Source organism: Peromyscus californicus, unplaced genomic scaffold (assembly GCF_007827085.1).
Source record: "Peromyscus californicus insignis strain IS unplaced genomic scaffold, ASM782708v3 Scaffold_7__1_contigs__length_154581171, whole genome shotgun sequence".
Classification (NCBI taxonomy): Eukaryota; Metazoa; Chordata; class Mammalia; order Rodentia; family Cricetidae; genus Peromyscus; species Peromyscus californicus.
The window spans coordinates 15,869,805-15,882,568 of record NW_026294595.1 but is presented as its reverse complement, the minus strand read 5'-3'; the positions used below and the strand labels follow the sequence as shown (position 1 = coordinate 15,882,568).

At 46.2% G+C, this 12,764-nt stretch overlaps 1 long non-coding RNA gene across 1 annotated transcript; it reads left to right on the top strand.

Annotated features, from left to right (window-relative positions):
• The first annotated feature begins 401 nt into the window (after nucleotides 1-401).
• Nucleotides 402-1,825, top strand: LOC128101231 (uncharacterized). Its single transcript, XR_008215031.1, has 2 exons — nucleotides 402-1,073; nucleotides 1,620-1,825. It is a non-coding gene; the product is annotated as an uncharacterized LOC128101231 (long non-coding RNA).
• The last annotated feature ends 10,939 nt before the right edge of the window (nucleotides 1,826-12,764 follow it).

Genomic DNA, 12,764 nt, shown 5'->3' with positions numbered 1-12,764 from the left:
GTAATGTTCCCAAATATGCAAATGGAGATTATTACTCCCATTTGCTAGATCAAGAAACTGAGGCTTGGAAGAATGGAGTGGCTTTGGCTTGTTCCATCTCAGTAACCCGGATACAAGATCTCCCTGCTTCTGTCACACACACACACACACACACACACACACACACACACACACACACACACACACACACAGCACCAATTAGTCTACAGACTGAGCCGAGGGGCAGGAGTCCACAATAGCTCAGGGTGAGGGAGGTGGGGAAAAGCAGAGGCGATGCGTTGCCCACCATCCTCTCTGGGGTTCACTTCTTCACCAGATGGCTTTTTTCTCCTTCCCACGTCCTCTTGAGATTCATTTTCTTCCCTCTTTTCACACCCCCCCCCCTTCTGCTTCCTGATTCATTCCTTGCTCTTTCTCCCTCAACTCTCAGTCCTTTCCTTTCCCTCCCTCCCTCTCCCCAGCGTTCTGAACTCCCAGGTTCCTTCTTTCTTCTCTTCCCTCTTTCCGGTCTCTTTGTCTGCCCCCTCCTTTCTTCTTCCTTCTCCCTCTCCCTCCGCACCCCCCACTCCCGGGTCTGCTCTCCCCCTCTGCGCCCCCAGCCCTCCCTCCGCCCTCGCCCCGCCCTCCCCTCCCAGCCTCTCCCCCTTCCTTCTCCGCTCTCTCGCTCTCTGTGATTTATTACTTGCCCTGCTGCTTCTGACAAACTATTTGTAGGAAAATGAGATTTGGTCCGCGCTGGATGGTTCCTCTGGGAGGCAGGCGTGGGGGTCGGGTGTCGGAGCCCCCGTGTGGCGCCCCCGCCGGAGCCCCACGGCGCTTACGGAGCTCTTTAAGATAAATGAGCAAAATTAAGAGACTCACTGGGGGAAGAAAACCCTGGCTGGCAGCGAGTGAGAGCCGATGGTACGTGGTTGCCTCCCAAAAAGGCATCCGCGTGCCCCCTACTGGGGCCTCCCCCACCCGCCTCAGTCTCCAGGGAACTCCCTCCCCCAGGAGAAGAACTTCCAGCCCCAGGGCAGGAGCGGTTCTGTTCCCAGGATGTGGCGCCGACAAGGTCTGAGACCTCTACTAAGGTGCAAGCAGCAGACTGGGGACCTCGGTGGGGCAACAGCTCTTGGGTGGCTTGGAAGAAACCTGACAGAGGAGAAGGGACAGAGAGCTAGGCTGGGGTGGTGGTAGATATGGGGGACATCCCCAAGCCACTGAGGCACAAGAGAATTTACCCACACCCAGTCCCATTTGGAATACAGTTCAAGTCCTGGTTATAGTCACCACCCCCGGGGCCAGGAGGCTATGCTGTCTTCAGCCTCAGACTCCAGAGTGTAGAAGCTTTGGAGGCTCTGGGCAGAGGTGAGCTCTGAAGCCTTTCTTCAAAGTGAGGGGTTTAACTACGCTGTTTTATCGGGGAGCAGAGCTGGTGTGGCTCTATGTGGATTCCCTGCAGTGCCGGTGGGCTAGCTCACCTTAGGTGTTAAATATGACCTGTGAACTGAGTGCAGGAACAGGAGAGAGTGTCTTGGAAGCTCAGGGCTGTTTTCAGCTCCAGTGGAATGTGCAACAGAATCAGGTTTTCAAGGTCCTTTTCTTTCCTCTAAATTTTAAAAGTTTGTACTTTCAAGGCAGGTGAGGGAAGCATACGGAGGAAAAGAAAGCGGCTGGAGGCACAGCTCGGTGGTAGAGCATCTGTCAGCACAGAAACAGCCCTCTTTCGATCTCCAGCACGAAGCGGGGAAAAGAACCTAAAAGCCACCTGTTATTTCTACTATTGATAGTTTGATCTTTTTCTGAATTTGAAATTTGTATTAAAACTAGTATGTTGTAAACATTTGTGATCTGCTTTTAGCTACTCAACACTACTTTACAAATACCTTTTTGCTCTATTTCATATTCCTCCTAAAACAGAATTTTATTACATTTATTTATTTTACTTTGCATGCGTTTATGTGTATGGACATATGTGTGCTCCAGAGGCCAGTGTACAGGAGTTGATTTTCCTCTTCTACCATCTGTCCCAGGTGGAACTCGGGTGGTCAGGCCTTCACCTGCTGAGGCCCCTCAATGGACCCTAAAACATAACTTTGAGTGAATCTTGTGTTTTACTTCTTCATATGTTCTGTATATGATAATTTTAATAAGGGCCACTTTTATTCCCATTACTTCTATGGTTTTTGCTGTTCTAAAGGTGTTGATGCACCATTTGTCTAATTATCTTATTTTTATCACTATCTGCTCCTCCTAGGTTTCCTAAGGACAAGATGTGATACATATTAATATAGTAGTTAACAGTCTCCTGGGCCTAGTTGGAGTTCTCAGGCTGGATCAGCCTGAGAATGTTCTGGAAGCAAGGAAGTGGGGAAGGCTTCGGTTGCTGCGAGTATCGAAAAGAGATTTAAAGAAAAGGATGATTCTGAATTTATATAAGATACTGACAAGTAAATATAGAAAATTATAATAAGGTTGCAATGATCTCTGTTGGTGTTTTTTATATAGGATATTAATTGTGTATTAAAATGTAAGAGTTGAAAATGGTGATGTCAACCTAGGACTCCAGCACGGAAACAAAATGCTGGTAACATATATTATAGAGGAAAGGGGAGGGCTGAGATGGAAACATATTGAAATAAAACTGGAAAATGTGCGTGACCCTGGACAGAGGGCTAGTACTTTGACATACAAGTTCACATCTCTTCCTTGGAGAACAAGGATTTGTGACTATGACCCATTTTTCCTATGTCTGGAACTCCTGGGTCTCAGGAATCCTGGGAACTAGCGTGAACTTTTCCATGGGTTCTTTTTTTGTGTGCTGCCATCAACACTTTTATTGGAAGCAAAATAAAATACACATACGTAGGACTGAGTTCCTTCCCGAGACAGCCAATCAATTTCTTGGGATCTTTCAGAATGCTTTCCGTCACTTGCTTTGAACGTCAATGTTGGGCGACTGAGCAGCTCCCTGGCAGAATGGTGACGGCGAGTTGGGGATGATAAGAACAAGGAGTAGGGCTGGAAATATCTGGAAATGACTGGTTACAATAAAGTACCTCAAGCCGGTAAAATGTCAAGTGTTTTTGCTTTAGGCTGACTTATAATACTTCGAGTTAGCATCCTTACTGTCTCAAGTGGGTTGCTCTGATGGACTTTTTCCTAGGTCTTTGACTCATTAATGAAAGAAAGATGCAATGGTTTAATAATCAGTCAGTCCGGATTTTTCTCATCATGAAGGCATTCATGGCTGGGTAACAATGGGCTCTTTGATGGAATGAGCTTTGGAAGAAGGCTACAGCTTTCAACTGTGCTTCTCCCTACTGATCAGCTGCCCTTGAAGCTTCTAAAACAAGCCCAAACAAGAAAATACTCTCTTGGCCCTAAAATGAACAGTATGGTAGGGATTTCCTAGTTGCATCATCCCAAATCTTTTCCACACCAAGAGAAGAGAAAGGTGGGGCCTCTCTTAGGTGGGGTAAAGCTGAAATCACCAATTGATTACTGAGGGAAGACATATAACTGCAGAAAACATAGAGACTTATGCTAGAGAGAGAGAGCGCCCTCCACAGCTGATTCAGCCTGGAGACCCCCTACCTCATTTTATTAATAAGAGAAGATGTGATAGTAGGCGTCAGGGTGACAGGAGTGGGGGGGGGGGAATTAAAACACCATGATCTTTTTAATGTGGTCCAAGATTTACTCTGCATAATCTAGTCATATTTTTGATAGGAAATTCATGGCTCCTCTGTCCCCAGTAACAGAACGGTGATCTTTATGGGGCCAGCATGAGGAAGCTGGCGGGCATGGCCCCCGTCACATTAAACTGTCTCAGTGAAGAGGCAATTTGTTTGATATTAAGAGTTATAAAAATATCAGTGCAGAGTGGTTATGCTGGGGATATTGCGCCAGCCAATCTGAATTTTAATGTAGTGTGAGCAATAAGCACCGCATTCCCCAGGCTCATGCCACTCTCCCTCTCCGCAAATATTTGAAGAGGAAGAAGCTGAGGCTCAGAGTGACTTGATCTTTTCCATTTGGGCCTCATGTGGGCTCACTCCTCATCAGATGCGTGGGAGATGACAAGGGTTTCTAGGTTCCTGGGAAGGAGATTCTTGGAAAAGCACCCAGCAAGAGTGACCACAGCATCTTTGGCTGGGAATGGCTGAAATTCAGAAACACAGCTATACTGGGACTAGTCACCCGAGTCACATCACCACATTCACACTTCTTGTTAGTGTAAATAACCATTTCCATGCCCCTCAGGCTCAGCCCCTCCACCCATCAGTATCTTGAGATTTTTCTCCCCAGCTATCTGTTAATTTCTTACTCCTCCCCATCCTTTATATCCACCACAAAAATGCCCTTCTCATCATCTTACCGTGCTCCATCACACCCCATCTCTTTATCTCAGTCTGTGGCCCATAGGTGCATACCCTGACCTCTCCCTCCTTCTCCCATCAGTCTTCTTCTTACTTCTATCACCGCCTCTTCTCCTTTCACCTCCCAGTCACCTCTGCACAGCCCCTTCTCCCATAAATATCCATTCAGTCTTACAGATAGATCCTCCTGAAACACACTAGCCAATTAATTCCACTTTCACAGGGTCCCCACTCTGTGTCAGGCGGAGGAGGCACAAACACGAACGGGATCAGGAGTTTGCTTTCTGGTGTCTCGTGGGTCAGTTAGTAGAGGGCAGTGGGGTGGACCTGTTGGTACCAAGCAATCACTCTGGTCATTTGAACTCAGGGCAAGGTGAATAAGATTCCCACAACAAAGGCATTGGAGGGCCGAGGGAGAAAAGATTCATTTCACTGGGAGGACGTAGGGGATACGTTGTAAAAGAGGTGGACAGTGCCTAGGCCTCTTGGAAGTGTTTCTCATAGGTGGCAACTGACGAGTGGGATGAAGAAGAGCCTCTCTTAGAGGAAGCAGTGAAAGGTGCAGTCAGGGAAATCATGAGGAAATGTTAAGAAAGAGTCCAGCAGTTAAGAGCACTGACTGCTCTTCCAGAGGACCTGGGTTCGATTCCTAGCACCCACATAGCAGCTCACGACTGCCTGTAATTCCAGTTCCAGGGATCTGACACCCTCACACAGACACAGACAGGCAAAACACCAATGCACATAAAATAAAATTAAATCATAAAAAAGAAAGAAAGAAAGAGGCCAGGGGGTAGTGGCGCATGCCTTTAATCCCAGCACTCAGGAGGCAGAGGCAGGTAGATCTCTGTAAATTCAAGGCCAGCCTGATCTACAGAGCTAGTTCCAGGACAGCTGGAGCTACACAGAGAAACCCTCGGCTGGAAAGGCCCAGAGACATCCAGGCTTATGACCAAGCTAATGAAAAGCCTCGTAGGGGCTGGTCCCCAGGATGCCTGGTTCCTAGCTTGGAACACATCCCACTGCACCACAACAGTGACCCCCCAAAGTATCACATGGCACCCTTAGATTTCCCAAGACCTTCCCATGGTGTCTGGGAAGCCAGCATGATCTAAGTCTCCTCATTCACCAGCATGTGCAGTGGGGTTTCCTACTGTGCATGGACAAGGGCTGCGCAGCTCAGCTAGCTTCCATTTCCAGGTGACCTGATGCATAGTGCTACAAATCACGCATGGGTGCATCATCCTCTCAAGATGCAGGGTAGAGCAAGCCTTGTGAATCAAGAGAGTCCAAATACTTTACAGACACGGCTTCATATTTCACCTCACTGCTAGACTTAAAGCAAAGGTAATTTGCTGGCTGTGGATGTAGCTCCACTCAGTAGTGGAGCGTTTGGCTAACAGTTTCAAGACCCTGGGATCAACCCTAACTACTGTCCGCATATTTAGGTGCATATACTGGAGAGGGGGATGGGGTGGAGTGGGGGGAGGGAAAGAAATTTTGAGGTACTGTCTGAGAAGAATGTCTGTAATTATCTGAAAAAGTGATTAATATACTGCCTACTTTACATATCCAAGACCAAATTTCATTCCAAATACTTTGATCAATGCAACATATCGTCACATTGAATGCTGAAGCAGATGTCGGGACCCGTTTGTCTTCTATGAAACAAAACTGTGCAAACAAATATAATAATGACACTTAGCACAATACTTTTAGAAATATAGTCATTTTATGAAAAGATATTTATGTTAACATGAATGGACTTACTATATTATTGATTTTAAACCATTCATAAATATACTAATAACTCTTGTTGTACATAGTATGACAACTATTAATACCTATAACTCACATCGTCAAATATCCCTAAGTATTTTTCTAAATAATTTTTTTAGATTTTAACGTCCTGAGATCAAAATTTTGAGGGTTTTTATTATTTATTTATTTATTTATTTATTTTGGGAGCTCAGAGCATTTCTAAAAATTTAGTGATTCGCTGGCTTGCCTGTCTGGCTTAGAAAGAATAAGGCCACTCCTTGGCCTCTGCCTCTCTCTCCCTCTTGCTCTCCCTGCTTGTTCCCTCTCCAGGCCCACTCGGCTCTTTCTCTTCTGCTCTCTCCTCTTGAACTTCTTCTCACTACCCCTCCCTGCCCCGCGAGTTACGGCGCCCTGCTTTACCCTTTAAGTCCTTCTAGAAGGCTCCTTCCTTTCTCAGCTATCCAACTTCCTTCCTGTAACACTCCCAACCTGACTCCCTCACCTCCCAGATTCCATATTTGAGCTACTTAAATTCCTCTCGCTGACCTCCCTGTCTCCATCACTGATACCTTCTTCATCCCCAGCTCCAAGCATCTTAGCAGACAGCTCCGTGTTTGTTCTAAAACACATTGACTAAGCCATGTTGTGGTGATTTGAATGTAATTGGCCCCCATAAGCTCATAGGGAGTGGCACTATTAGGAGGTGTGGCTTTGTTGGAGTAGGTATGGACTTGTTGGAGGAAGTGCGTCACTGTGGAGGCGGGCTTTGAGGTCTCATATATGCTCAAGCCACACCTGGTATCTCAGACCACTTCCTGTTGCCTGCTGATCAAGATGTAGGACTCTCAGCTCCTTCTCCAGCACCGTGTCTGCCTGCATGCCACTATGTCCCACTATGATGATAGTGGACTGAACCTCTGAAACTGTAAGCCACTCCAATTAAATGTTTTCCTTTATCAGAGTTGCCGTAGTCATGGTGTCTTTCACAGCAGCAGAATCCCTAAGACATGTTTACTCTCTTCTTTGCCTCGTATCTCCTCAAAGCCTCTGTTTGCTGCTGCAGGGAGACAGAAGGCTCTGTATGGGGCCTGAGAATCATGCTTATCATTTTGGGGACAACAGAGACTTTCTCTGTATCTCCTAGTCCAGCCCCCCAATTCTACCTCATGAAAAAGACGAGGGCTGTAGCTGCTAGAAAGAAGAGAGTACAGTTTGGAGATAGGCAAGTCCAGGTCAAAGCTTGGACTTTGCCACACATTAACAAGATGGCTCTAAACAGGTCACTCTTTCTTTCTGATCTTGAGGGTCTACTTTTATAAAATGAGGATAATAATTCAGTCAGAATACACATATATGGGCAGAACATAAATACCCATCAAGATTCACTGTTACTACCAGAAAGAAATGTGTTGGCAATCAGTAAATGTGGGTGTTTACAAGCTAGTTAATTATTTGTCTGGATGATTTCAATAATCCGTAAGCTAGATCATAAATGATGAAAGGAGCTTTCTCCATTTCTCTCTCACAAAGCACCCAGAAATTATGCTTCAGTAATTGAAGGGTGAAGTCTACACACCTACCACAGCAAACACTGCTGAATATACCCATTTCCCAGAATCTCACATTGTCTATTGTTTTCTGCGGCTTGCAGTGCTTAAGGATCTGTACAGGTTGCCTTTGGTGACAGTGGTTGATATCCCACACATTATCAATGCCTTATTCTTGCTAAATGGCTGGCTCTTAGTGTTTCACCAAGATGCCTTCTGCGGTCACACCCCTCCCACCCACCATCTTTAACACTAGGAAGTACACATGGGAGCCAGGAGGCCTTGAGTGTAATGTTTGATATTGTTTAGCCCTTACTTCTTTAACTTGAAAGTGAGGAAAAGTTTATTTTCCGAAGACACTGTGAGAATTGTGTGGGTAGGCCTTCTATGAAGTGCCCCCCAAAGGCTGCTTCTCGTTATTTTCTTTCTGAAAAGTCCATTAGCCTATCCGTGAAAATGAGGAATGACAGTCACTAATCCTTCAGACTTTCACATCTGTGGACTTCCCATACTCCGAGGACAATGCTGTCTCAGGGTGGACAAGTGGACACAAGCGTCTGGCTCCCTGCCCCTCCCCCCACTTCTCATCCAATCCTGACCAACAAAACTGTCTCTACTTAGCATTCTCAAATAACCTCGGTGCTTTGGAAGGCAGTCCTCATGTTTTTCTTCTCTCCCTCCTTCATTCTTTGGACTTGCCTGATGTACCTTGAACAGGACGATTCCTTATGTAATCTGACCACTCCTTCACCTTACTGCCCGAGGGTAGAATGAGATCACGTGGAAGTGTGGGCGTGGCTCTTGAGACTCGAGAGGTCACACCTGGGCCTGGAGAATATATCCCCAGCTCTATCATTGCCTCAGGCTCTTTCTGTCCATCTCACATGGTTCCTGGGAACGTGAGGACATTATCACAGATCTCTTTGAACTCACCTGCTGGCTGCACCTGTTTCTTGACTGTGTCCCATCTTCCAAAAGCACTTTGCTCAGGCTGCCTCTTGAAGGGTGGACATCACCCTTGCTCTTGGCAGTGATTATGGTAACAATCTGGGAAAAGGGACCTGCCTTCTTTTGTGGCTCCTTTACAAGGTGCTAAAACAGAGTTCCCTGTTCCCAGGATGCTCTGACTCTTTCAGCTTTGCATTTTCTCTGCACGTGGACTCCAGACCACCGTCATGGCTTATGTGGACACTGTTTAGTGTTGCCTTTGTTCCACACACAGCCTTTCTGTCCACTGCTTGGTCTTATGTCCAGACAGATCCATAATGATGGATCATTTGCCCTGAAGTTCTTCACTGAAAGATGGCCTCTATGAAGACCCCAGAAATATCACAGATACGCTTTCTTAGGAAGTATCTTAGCTTTGCATAAATCAGTAACCACGAATAGACTCGGGGGCGGGGCGTAACGCAGGGAACGCCACACAGGCTTCTCTGGGACATGTAGTTATGCAATCAACTGTGCTAAGATGGGCCCAAATTCCTCCCAGTTCTTCTCATGAGAAACTCTTTTTGATGGGATTGAGGTTGAAGTTTGCTGTGGAAGGTAATGAGGAAGCCCATGTTGACAAAGTGAAGAGTTATTTTGTCTCTGTTCTTTTGGTCATTTACCTCCTTATTTGGAAGATATCATCCTAGGAACACATCAAAGGAACATTACCACAAAGCACTTTCTGGAAACAGGTAAAGGAAGAAATTGGGAAGCACAGAATCAAGAGAAGCCTACTCAGTTGGGAGGGGGGACAAGACTATGTGTTCCTTTGGGCAATCTGCTTAAGTTCCCAACCTCCCTCTATCATGGCATCTTTTCCACCCACCACATGGATCTAACTGAAGAGCAATACCCTGATAGATCAGGCAAAAGAGCAATGGAACAGAGGTAGTATGAGGAGGGGGCAGGCAGTGAGTTTCCAAATTGGTTTGGGAATGACATGAACTTGACGAGTCCAGAAGACCCATGTCAATCCTCTGAGTGATGGCTTAAATCCTGCATGAGAAGACACAACTAGAGATACCTTTCTTCTTGAGGAAAAGTGGATACAAGACCATTCATTCCTTCCCTTGTCTGTCATCCCAGACTCATCAAGTGTCTTTGTGACAGTAGACACCTGAAGTACATTCACCTCTGAGCTCAGCTGTATCAGGAGGGTGGTGAAGGGAAACTGCCAAGTGGTCTCAAGACAGGGAGTGGAAGCCTGAGTCAGAGAACACAGACACCAGGAGACCTTGCTGAGAAAGAACAGAGAGAATGCAAGAAGGGAGCAAATGCCAAGAAAAAGAGAAAAATGGGGAACGGTGACTGGGCAGTCCCAAGGCTAACAGCACCCCTGGCAATAACTGGGAAGATGGGAGAGGGCTCTGGTGTAGGAAAGCTAACAAGCTCTGGTTTGGACAAGTTTCATTGCAGAAATTGGAAGTCAACAAAATAGAGATCTTACACAGACAATAAGAAATGTGTGACAGGTGACGGGTGAGGGGTCAGCGACCAAGATGTAGGTTAAGCAGCCATTGGACAATGACAAGAGTGCCTGGGTGGTGAGATCACTCATTGTCTTTCTCAGAAATATTTATTAAGTGCCTACTGTGTGCCGAGCATTTATCTGACACCTGGGGTCATTGTGATGATTCAGAGAGGGAAATTATACTGAGCAATTTGTGTGGAGAAAGAAAATAAATCCAATCAAGATGCAGTGGGAGGTCAGCCCCAGATGTAGGCCAGGAGAGAGATGGATAGTGTGATAGATCAGCTGGGACCTGAGATGACCTATAAGCAACAGAAGAGGCAGATAGTGCTGGACTAAACAAGGAAGATATTTATTAGCCTTTCACAATGCAAGAAATATAGAGGTGACAGCTCAGTGGGACACAGGAACTCTATCAGTCAGAGACATCAGGTCGCCTGCCCTATGAAGCATCCTCGAAAAGGAGAGTGGGCCGTGATCCCACTGCCTCTTAACCCCAGACTCTGCATGTCTTCTCTTCTCTGGTCGAAGGTTGTGTTTTTCAATGTTTACTACATAGAACCCTAAGGAACTTCAGAGAAGCCTCAGGGATGGCTGAGAGGAACAGAGGGCAGACTAAATGGGCAGGTACTTGCTATGCTTAGTTAACACTTTACCCAGAATAACTCATATTTGTGCACGTTATTACCTATATTTTACCCATAATTTCTCTGTCTCAGAAGAGTCCCTGAAAAGACAGAGCATCAGATTGACTGCCTGTCTTTCTGTACCAGATAGGGGTCCATTTGCTAAGACTAATGTTGCTGCCAGAATCAAGCTGCTTGGCTGGTGTGCATACACACGTGCGTGTGTGTGTGTGCATGCATGTGTCTGTGTATCTGTGTGTCTGTATGTGTGTGCATGTGTGTGTGTCTCTGTGTGTGTATATGTGTGTCTGTGTGTCTGTATGTGTGTGCATATGTGTGTCTGTGCATGTTCAGCTGCAAATGTGTCCAGACTTGTCTGTATCCACTGTATCACCTGTTGCCATGCACCTCTCCCCTTGATGTCCTGATTCCTTACCTTCCTGTCACCCCTCACTCAATCCAAACCTGAGAGCTTGTCTCAGATTCTTCTGAACCACAAGACCAAGCAACCAGTCTATGTGGGACTCATGTTGAGATCGGAGAAGAACAAGGAGGAGGTAACCCCACAGAAGAGGCACTGGAAAAGAAGTCATGACAGCTTTTCTGATGAGGTCTAGCCTGGTGGAATTTCAGTTGGGAGACCACAGACAGTTGTGACTCCTTATCAGCTCAGCCCAAACATGGAGGAAGGGAACTCACATCTGTTGAAAGATTAAGTCGAGAGGCTGACACTGTCGTAGGGGCTCTCCTGTGATCTTTTAATCCTCATACTAACTTTGCAAAATAGGAAACTTTGCCCTCATTTTATAGGTGAGGAAACCTTGCCCTTTTGACACATTAAGGGTGCTGTGAAAGCCAGCAAAAACGGAATAAAATTTACCCAGGAATGGTCATCTGCGAGTACGGGTTATCATTGGCTAACTTTCCAGTCCACCCATCAGCCAACTTAAATATCCAAAGAACTCCATTGCCTCTCTTTGCACCCAAGTCTGCTAACGAGCAGAATGGAATGTTGAAGTAAGAACAGTGAAGAAGAAAGCCTTACTGCCAAGACATCAGATACAAAGGCTATTGGCTGTAGAAGCCTCCAGAGAGGCAGTCAAAAACACAAACAGATGAGTTTGCATCACAGATGGACTAAATGATCCCTGGTTCTAATTCTCCCAGCCTTGTTTTCTTCATCTGTCTAATGGGATTAATTATAGGATCCACCCAAAGTGGGGAGTGGGGAGGAATGCATAAATGAACACCTACAAAGAACTCCTCAGTCTTTGTCTCCGGGCAGGCTCAGATGCTTATTTAGCTTTGGGTATTATGTTTACGAATGGGGAAACAGAGGCACACATCCTCTAAATTCCCATCTTTGGACTCAGAGTTGTCTCAGAGTTCAGACTTCCTCCCTCCCTCTCATGCTGGGAGCTTTACTCTCTGGGCCACTCCAGGTGTTTACATTTGTGTGGGGGAAGTGCCAGCGTGGGAGGGTGCAACCCAGGAGAGACAGAAAGCCAGTTTCCTGCCTGTCTCCCTTCCCAGGTTTATTCAGCTCCTTAGTATCCCTTCCTGCTGCTTTCCCTGCTCGGACCCCCACAGACTGGTTTCCATCCCTGGAGCATGGAGGAACAGTTGGGAATCTCTCTCCATCTCAAATCTCTAGTTTTAGTCCCCTAAAAATGCTTCAAAAAGCATACACAGGAATGAGATTTCCCTTGTGTTGTCATGGCCACAAGACAAGGTTTCTCAAAACTTCTAACTTGGGAAACAGATTGATGAACTATTTTAAAGGAAGGTCAGCACAAATGAGGACCACGAAAGAAAAAAGCAAGGGAGGGGGGGGAGAACGAGGGCGAAGGATCAAGATGGGCATGAATTACTTTTCTTTGCTCATTTAACCAGATCTTTAAGGCCCTGTGGATTTGAGATGGTCTCCCACAAGGCTGTGGCCGCTTTCAATGTGGAGCTCTGGCAGTAGTCAGGAGCAAGGAGACTAACCAAGGGGAAAGTGAGG